Consider the following 9,687-nt stretch of genomic DNA (forward strand, 5'->3'; position numbering starts at 1 on the left):
TTTTGCAGGTTATATTCTGTCTTGATTATGCACTCCTCCTTCCTACAGTTCTTCATGACCCTTTAAGAACTCACCAAAGAGCTCTCTTGGCAACCAGACACTCCCTTTGTTCAGAATCACTTTCACTTGTGTTATCAGAATTTTATTTTTGTAAGTCATCTATCTCTCATTAATGAGTCTTTAGATCAGGTCTTTAGATTATACCTGTGAGTTTTTCTTTCTCTTTATCTGAAATATCCAAATGTTTCCATGAGAGTTTTGAGGGCATGTCAGAAGTCCAGATATCCTTAGCCATTTCAAACTTTCAGATGACAATCCATCCCACTTCTATTCCTCCTCAACCAGTTATTCTGCTTGGTCAGTGTTATGGTTACATTGTAGTCCCTCAAAAAGATATGTTGGACCCCCAGTACCTCCAAATATGAGTTTATTTGGAAACAGGGTCTTTACAGAGGTCAAGTTAAACTGAGGTGAAAAGGGTGAGTGTCTGTGAGCACAGGGTTCTGGGAAGCATAGAGACAGATGCCTGACTCAGGGTCTGAAGGCGGGGAGGTAGAGAGGAACGCCTTGTGGAGAAACTTCTGTTTCAACTGAGACGGAAAACAGTGAAGAGTGTTTAGCAAAGGCACCACGAGGAGTGCTCTGGAGAAGCTGGAACCTTCCCTGTGATTTCTGTTATTCCCCACACCCCATCCCCAGCAACCTAATAGTAAAAGCTAACGTTTATTCGATATTCATGTACCAAACACAGTTATCATAAGATAACTTAACAGTCATTATTTTATTTAATCATCGCAAGAATCCTGATATTACTATCCTAAGTCCATAGAAAGAGAGACTGGGATACATGGAGGCTAAGAACCTTGTCTGGGATCCCTAAGCTGAGTGAGGCACCTAGCCCTTGAACGCAGGCAGGCTGCTTGCAGGAGCTGCGCCCTCATCCTACCTTTCTTGCGAAGGAAAGGAGCGCACCTGCTCTGCCAGGCAGCTTTGAAACATGTCCTCTAGCATCGTTCTACCCACCTTAGGGCTTCAAATAGATGGCCACCACTAAGCCCCTCCTTTAGAGAAATTCTAGAATGCTCTTGAAAATGAGCCAAACAAATAAAAGAAGTATGGGAAGTTGGGAGAAGGGAGGAATCCTCAGGCTCTCCAGAGGAAGTTTTTTGTTTTTTTTTTAAGACAGGGTCTCACACTGTCACCCAGGCTGGAGTGCAGTGGCACCATCATGGCTCACTGCAGCCTCAACCCCCCTGGGCTCAGGTGATCCTCCCACCTCAGCCTCCTGAGTAGCTAGGACCACAGGCGTGCACTATCACACCCAGCTAATTTTTCTATTTTTTGTAGAGATATGGTTTTGCCATGTTGCCCAGGCTGGTCTCAAACTCCTGGGCTCAAGTGATCTGCCCACCTCAGCCTCCTAAAGTGCTGGGATTACTAAAGTGCTTGAGTCACTGTGCCTGGCCGGCAGGCAGATTTTTAATAAGAGCAAATAGCTAGAAAGCGGGCTGGGGTTGAAAGTTCCTCAGCCCCGATCCTGTCCTACTAGGAAAGTGCTTCTCAGCAGAAAGGATGAGACTTACTAACATCATTTACACGTAAGAGCATGTCCAGGGACACATTCAAGATGTGCCTAAGAGCAGGGTCTGGGCGGGTGAGCCTCAGCTGACCCACTGGTCACTCATTTCATCTCTGACTCTCCCCTTGCTGCTCTCTCTCCATCTCCCCAGCTTCTCTTCTGTGCCACTCAAGCTGCCCCACAAGCCACAGAAACAACCTGTTAATGTTCTTGGCCTGCAGTTTTTCAGACCTTAACAGGTGAAACTTCAGGGTCAAAGCCTCATAGCACAGCCCCAGACCGTCCTCACCCCACTGCAGCCATTCAGGATGGCCTCACAGAAGCCTGCAAGGAAATCAGTTCCTGGCTGGAATTGAATAACAAGGAGCCTCTAGAAATCAAGATTTGACACTGACAACTGAAGAACTTAAGTCTCTGGGCATAAGAGAGCATGACAGACGCTACCCCAGTCCCAGGCATGCGGACTTGCCTCGAGCACACTGTAAGTGTTTAGACAGCTTTGGACAAATGCTGTATTGAACTGCCAGGTTATACCTTCGTATTTAAGAGACCATTGCTCGGCACAACATGGCAGCTAATATTTAAAACAAATGATAAAGAGGAAAGGCAATCATTTCCTCACTAAATGAAAAAGGAGATATGAATCTGAGGAACACAATCTGGCACTGATTGAAAGTAAATTACCAGTTGATTAGACGGCTGTAAATACAGGGAGAGAAGCCTCAAGCGGCAGCTGGATTTTGTAAGGAAGAGGCCAATTAGAGAGGGCACAGGCGAGGCAGAGCACAGACAGGGCTCTGCACAGAGCGGACCAGGCAGCTTTGCACCACTAGGATTACAAAGGCAGGAAGGGGTTTGTAGGAAGTGTTCTGTGGATGGAGCCTGCACGAAAGGGGAGCTCCCCACTCCCACTCGCCCTGCCCCACTTCCCTAGTGAGCAGGAAGAGGTTAAACTGCCAACCCCCTATCTAGCAGCAGTTAGGACGGGTGTTTGTTATTGCAACACAGGAAGTATCATGATTTCTCTTCCTTTTTCACGCTGTACTCAATCTAGAAGCTTTTTGCTTCCTATCAAAAGCCAGGGACTTGAAAACTACTCAGGTCCCTGCAGCCTACGGGACAAAGTTCATGCAGAGTTCAGTGGGAGATGCCATCTCCAGATAGCAACTGGGGCCAGTTTTTGCAGATGGCAAGCGCTTAAATATGCAAGCCTCCATGATTACCAAGAACTGAGAAATCTCTGCAATTAGCAGGAGTGTAACTGGAAAACCAAGGGCTCCTCTGTGCCTTACCAAAAGACATTCCCTCTTCCTCTGGCAAGTTGAAGAAGATAATTTGGTCAGCCTTGGAGGAAGTGATTGATTGAGGCAGAAATGGTGGAGAGAAGGATGAATGTGATTTTTACTTTGGTGATGGGCATGAACATAACAAAGAACAGATGGTGGATGCCTTAGTCCCACTGGAGTTATCAATTCCATAGCCCTGAGCCCTGCCCTGCCACAGGCTTATGTAATTCTCAAGCATGTGCTCTCATGGCCCATGGGGAGATTATGCAGCACAGACCCTCCAGCTGCGAGGTTAACTCATCAATGCTCCACCCTTGTCATCTTTGGGTTCCAGCACTCAGGCCCTGGATATGCCTCTCACCAGAAGTGAACACTTGGTGGGGGCTGCAATAGACCCAATGACCACATCAGCTGCAGTGTGCATCTAGAAGAAATGATTCCAATGTAACATGACAGGGGACATATGAGATGATGAGTAAACAATAGAGAATAAAAATGATGGAGGAAGAGCTGAGGAAAAGGTCTCCTTTGAGCTAGGATAAAGTCATTTCCTTAGCCAGATCTAAGGGTTTAACTCTTAATTTAGAGGCACCAAGAAGTTACAACACAGTGCTACTTGAAGCTTATTTTATAGATAACATACTTAACTGTTAACAGATTCAGTTAACTGTTTACAGTTTAGTTAACTGGATATAGTTCTCAACCCACATGGGGTCAGTCATTTTCAACAAATCTTTTTATTTTCTCTATAGAATTCAGAGTTAAAGAACTCCTTAAAGGATACACAAAACTGTCATCTTTAGTTAAGATTTCGGTGGTCTGGGGGTGAATTCCAGGTAAGTAGTCCCACTTATCAAATGTCTCTTTAACAATGCTTGCAGCTATCTTGATGTGACAACCATCACAAAAGCCAATATTAATCAGATCACTAAAGGGACACAAATAACCGACACTAGCCAAGAAAGAATTCAAAGATATTTTTGAACTAGTTTGGGGCCAACTTTTGTGTGAGAAGAGGAATCGAGTTCACTTCATCTGGTGTTAACTGAAATAAGAGTTAATGTGCCAAATATCTTCATCACTGACTAACACTAAGACCACAGATTAGAGCGCCAAAGGGTGTAACTAGAAGGAAGTGTCAGCATTGCAGAAAAGAATGCACAACCAGGAGGATCTCATGTTAAGAGCTGGCTGCCTAATGGATAAGAAATATGGCCAGAACACAAGGAAGGAGACTGGCGAGTAATAAAGCTGAATTGAAAGGCTTTCAACAAAGCCACCTTCTCTTGCAGGATTACCACTCCTCCTGCTGCCCTCAGGACAATTCCTGAGCGTGCTGGTGAGAGGCTATGTTCAATCATCCCCAGGGTCCTTCAGCTCTTCCTTCCCTGTTGAAGTAGAAATGAAGATCAATTTTACTTAAGTAAACATTTGGTTCTCACAGCCGTAAGAGAGAACATTCGGTTCTCAGAGAAGTATGTACAACTTACTTCTCTTAAGACAGCTCCGTTTTCCTAAAGACAGTGTATGAACCCCCAAGAACCTACAATGTTCCCTGGAGCCAGTTTAAAGTGTTGAGTCCTCTCTGGTTCTAGGATTCTAGAAGGATCAAAGTTTATTAACAAATCATACAGCAACTACGGCTGCCCAACTTTTCCACACAGTTTCTTCTCTGTAACTAGATCATGTTAATGCAATTACTATCAAAATTTAAATAAGTTTTTTGTAGACATAGACAAACTTACTCTAAAATTTATATGGAAAGGGAAAGATCCAAGAATTGCAAAAACCAAAAAACAAAAACAAAACAAAACAAAAATCTTTAAAAACAAGAATAAAGTGGGAAGAATCACAATTCCCAATGTTAAGGCCCAATATATAACTGCAGTATCCAAACAGTATGGTACTGGTAGAGGGAATAGGCAAAGCAATCAATCAGTGGAACAGAATAGAGAACACAGATATAGACCCACTCAAAATTCCTATTAATTTTAGACAAAGAAGTAAAAGCAATGCAATAGAGGAGAAACAGCCTTTTCAATAAATGGTGCTGGAGCAATTGGACCTAAACCAGTACCAAAATTAACTCAAAATGGATCATTGACTAAAACGTAAACATACAACTATATAAGAGAAAAATCTTTGGGGTGTAGGACTAAGCAAAGTTCTCAGACTTGACACCAAAAGCATGAGCCATAAGAAGACAAATTTATAAATCGGATCTCATCAAAATTAAAAACTTTTGTTCTGTGAAAGACCTTGGACAAAGGATCAAAAGACAAATTACAGACAGGAAGAAAATATTTAGAAATTACATATCTAAGAAAGGTCTTGAGTCTAAAATATATAAATAACTCTCAAAATTAAGAAAAAGAAAAGGACCGCTGTCGTTTGAATGTTTGTGTCTCTCCAAAACTCATATGTTGAGATCTAAACCCCAAGGTGATGGTATTAAGGGGTGGGACCTTTGGGAGGTGATTCGGTCATGAAGTGGAGGGCTCATGAGTGAGAACAGCGCCCTTATAAAAGAGCCTGAGAGAGCTCATCTGCCCTTTTCACTTAGTGAGGACGCAGGGGAAAAGGACTGTTCTAGGAAACAGGAAGTGAGCACTCACCAGAAACCAAATCTGATCTTGGACTTCAAGCCTCCAGAACTGTGAGAATTAAATTGCTGTTGTTTATAAGTCATCCAGTTCACAATGTTTTGTTATAGCAGCCTGAGCGAGCAAGACAAGGGCCCAAGGCCTCTGTCAGCACCATGTTTTATGATATGTGTTCTGTGAACCATCTGACTTCGGATCTTAGAGGAGGAGGAGGTAGCAGAGGGATTGGTAAAATGCCGATTCCCATGGACTGCTCCAGAAATTCTGATTCCATAGATTTGGGCAGGACCTGAGAAATCTGCATTTAAAACAAACTCCTTGAGAGACTTTTTAAATTATTGTTAAAGTTTGAGAACTCCTACCATGGCCCGATCTACCAAATTATAAAGGAAGAGCATGCTGGGCATGGTGGCTCATGCCTGTAATCCCAGCACTTTTAGGAGGCTGAGGCGGGTAGAGATCACTTGAGATCAGGAGTTCGAGACCAGCCTGGCCAACATCGTGAAACCCCATCTCTACTAATAATACAAAAATTAGCTGGGTGTGGTGGTATGTGCCTGTAATCCCAGCTGCTTGGGAGGCTGAGGCAGGAGAATTGCTTGAACCCAGGAGGCAGAGGTTGCAGTGAGATGAGATTGCACCACTACACTCCAGCCTAGGCAACAGAGTGAGAGTCCATCTCAAACAAACGAACAAACAAACAAAAAAGAAGAGCAGCATTAGAAAGAAAACCTGGACTGGGACAGTTGTGCCCTAAAGGGGCAAGCAAAAAGAAAGGCAATAAAGACTAGCAACAACCCAGAAGTGTTGTGAACAACAATTTCTAAGAAGTGACCATTCTCTATATTTATTAGGATGTGAAAGAAATGAAGTTGCCTCTCTCACACACACATTCGAGAATACAAGGCTGAGGAGAAGTTGCTCTGGGTGAAGAATATTTTTTATAATTCTCATATTCATGCTCAAGGAGCATGCACTCCTAGGCATGTATTCACAAGGGGCTATGAGAGCCCTGGAGAGACCAGGTTCTCTGAGGGTAGGACACATACTTTAGCAACTTGGGGGACACATTCTCGAGCTGAACTGGTGTCTCTGGAGCCCATATGAGTTGGGCCTGTGAGGGCCTCACAGACAGGGACTCCTGGCATTTCTGATAAGTGAAGGGTCTGCCACAGAGGTCTCTAACATGACTTTCTACCACCACCTTTCCCGCTCACTGGCACATCAATAGACACACAGGTATATTAAGCAGCAGCTCTTCCTCACCTTGTCATCAAACAGTCTGTTTCTGCCTTCACCATTCTGCATCTGACCTTTCACAGGTAGCAAGAGAACAGTCTAAGGAGCAGCAGGCAACATGCTGAAGTGCAGAGCCAGGTCAAGGCTGGATTTGTCTGAACAGCTGGTGAATAAGAGGGCTGTGACCACGGCTCTGAGAAATATGGACAGGGGCCAGCCTGACAAAGAGAACAAAGAACTGCCCAGGGGAAGGTGAAGAAGGCAACTGTCAACCCTTCAAAAAGTGAAATGGCCTTTAGTAAGATGAAGGCCAGCCCCTAAGAGATGCCAGCCAAGATGGAATAATGCGCAGATTTTCATCTAAGGGTGGGAATGGCCTGTTGGCCTGATCCAGGTACCCGGGCTTTTGAGATTCCCTTCCTAGCCCCGTCCACGCACCCCCCACCCAACGCCCTTTCCCCAGCCTAGGTCCCCGAGTTTCTCATCCGTTGCTCGCTTGTGTCTATTGTATGTCTTCTTCATCAAAATCGGCAGGGGCTAATTAGCGGTGAAAGCAGACTCCAGCTCATTTCCGTTCACCTCATTATTTGTTTCTCTTTTGGGCTGAAGCCAAACAACAATGAAACATTAACATTCCCCCTGCAGAGCAGGCACACAGACACATGGGAGCATGTTACACACACCACACCCTCACAGCATGCACACATGCACATGCACAAGCACACACACCTGCTCCACTGCTATCGGGCTGTGCGAGGTCTCTGCGGCCCCGCTCTTTCGAGGCATCTAGGGTAACATCTCTTTCCATTTCAGACCTGGGACTGGGAAAAACCTAAGAAACTGTATAATGGAATGGCCCTGGGCAAGAAGGGAAAGGACGTTGGGAATTTCCGGAAGCACAATCCCCCTGGTCAGCACTGGTGTTAATTAAGGGCGCTGCTGGTGTTTTGTAGGCAGCTGTTTCCTCCTCCGGCCCTCCTGTTCCCCGGGCCGCCTGGGCACCGGCGCCTGCACTCTGGTATTCATTGCTCTACCGTAAGCCTTGTTTCTAGCCGTTTTCAATCAAGTGGGAGACTGTCCAAATTTCCGTCTCAATGAAAATCAACTGTTCTAAATCTAAGCTCCAATTAAGCGTTCCAGGGGCTGGCCTGACTTGGAATTTAAGCAGCAGCGCCGCCCTCCCTGGAGTGAGCGGCAGCCGGGGCTCCAGATGAGGCGGGCCTGCCTCCTAGTGGCCAAGGTGCTGCAGGGCAGCTCTGAGGGCTCGAGGGCTGCTCAGCCGCCAGCCGAGGACACGGGGAGGAGGCACAGTAAGAGAATCCTTAGAGCCTAACGCCCCCCTCTCCGTCGCCCTCGAGCCGCTCCAGTCCCCAAGTCCCATCCCCTTTCCTTCCCCGACATCTCTCCTTGTTGCCCCACTCTGGCTCCATCGAACTTCTGTGGTCTGTTAGCTGGACTCCACCTCCAGCTTCTGTATCGAATCCATGCACCTCGCTGCCAATTCGTCTTCCGGACGCTGGTTGTTGATCCTCTGTGATCTCTAATTAAGGCTCTGCTGAGCCTCCTCTTTATCTATAGGGGGGATCCTCAAGCGGGGGGACACACCCTTCCTGGAGAGGCGTATCGCCAGCCACGACAAGGCGAACCGCGTTTCTCCCCACACGCCCCAAAAAGCGATGACCTTCCCCAGGCCGCGCTCACGCTGAACCCCTGTTGCTGAGCTGCAGTTCCTGGAGGTGTCCTGTCCTCAAATGTGGGGAAGCGGGGAAAAGATTAAGAAGGTAAAAGTTCAAACCAGGCAAAAGTTCAAACCTCTTGGCCCTCCACAATGTGGCCTCAAGTTTCCCTTCTAGCTTTAGTGCTAGAGTAGAATGAAATGAAGGGTTAGAATGCCAGGTGCGCTACGTTTTAGTCATGGCACTGTATGAAAGGTTCTAAATTCTAAATGTCTTTGCAGGGTTGTTATGGAGACTAAAAGAGGCCGCCTGAGTATCAAATTTAGCATAATGCTTGCCACATAGTGAATGTTCAATAAATGGCAGCTGTCATTTTCCCTCCCCCGTTATTAAGTTTGCTCACAGTTCTGATACCGGCCTTGAACTGAACTTTCCATCTCTGCATCTCGGCTTTTGACACCCTATTTGCCTGGAGCGTCCACTATCACCACTTTGGTCAAAGCCACTGTCACCTCCTGCAATAGACTAATTCATGTCCCTGCTCCTGCCCACACTTATTTTTAATCTAGCCACCAGAATTTTTTTAAGTGTAAATCAGATTATGTCACTCATCTGCTCAAACCCCTATTGTAGCTCCCCATTTCACTCAGTGTAAAAGCCAAAGCACTCACCCTGTCCTGGAGGCCCTACATGATCTGGCTCTTTTCCCCTCTCATATTATTTCCCATAGCTTTCTCCCTTGATCACTCTGTTTCTTCCACAATGACCAATTGCTTTTGCTGGAACACACCAGCAATTTATTAATAGCCTTTGTGTTGGCTTTTCCCTCTACCTAGAATATTTTCCTCACATACCTGCATAGCTCTTTCCCTTACTTTTTCATGACTTTGCTCAGTTGTCACCTTCAAAAAAAAAAAAAAAAAGCCAGCCAGGTGTGGTGGCTCATACCTGTAATCTCAGCACTTTGAGAGGTGAAGGCGGCAGACAGCTTGGGCCCAGGAGTTCCAGACCAGCCTGGGCAACACAAGGCAAAACCCCATCTTTACAAAAAATACAAAATATATTTTTTGTAGAGGACGGTGGCACACAACTGTAGTCCTGGCTACTTGGGACTTGGGAGGCAGGAGGACCGCTTGAGCCTGGGAGGTTGAGGCTGCAGTGTGAGCCATGATCATGCCACTGCACTCCAGCCTGGGCAACAGAGCAAGACCCTGTCAAAAAAAACAAATAAATAAAAGCCTATCCTGACCACATATTTAAAATTTCAAACTGCTCTACTTTCCCCCAGTACTTCCAATCCCCTT

At 45.8% G+C, this 9,687-nt stretch overlaps 1 long non-coding RNA gene across 1 annotated transcript; it reads left to right on the top strand.

The window, feature by feature from the left end:
* Positions 1-1,592: 1,592 nt before the first annotated feature.
* Positions 1,593-9,468, top strand: LOC134734073 (uncharacterized). Its single transcript, XR_010117468.1, has 3 exons — positions 1,593-2,060; positions 3,618-3,701; positions 6,791-9,468. It is a non-coding gene; the product is annotated as an uncharacterized lncRNA (long non-coding RNA).
* The last annotated feature ends 219 nt before the right edge of the window (positions 9,469-9,687 follow it).

This window comes from Symphalangus syndactylus, chromosome 12, assembly GCF_028878055.3.
Source record: "Symphalangus syndactylus isolate Jambi chromosome 12, NHGRI_mSymSyn1-v2.1_pri, whole genome shotgun sequence".
Lineage (NCBI taxonomy): Eukaryota > Metazoa > Chordata > Mammalia > Primates > Hylobatidae > Symphalangus > Symphalangus syndactylus.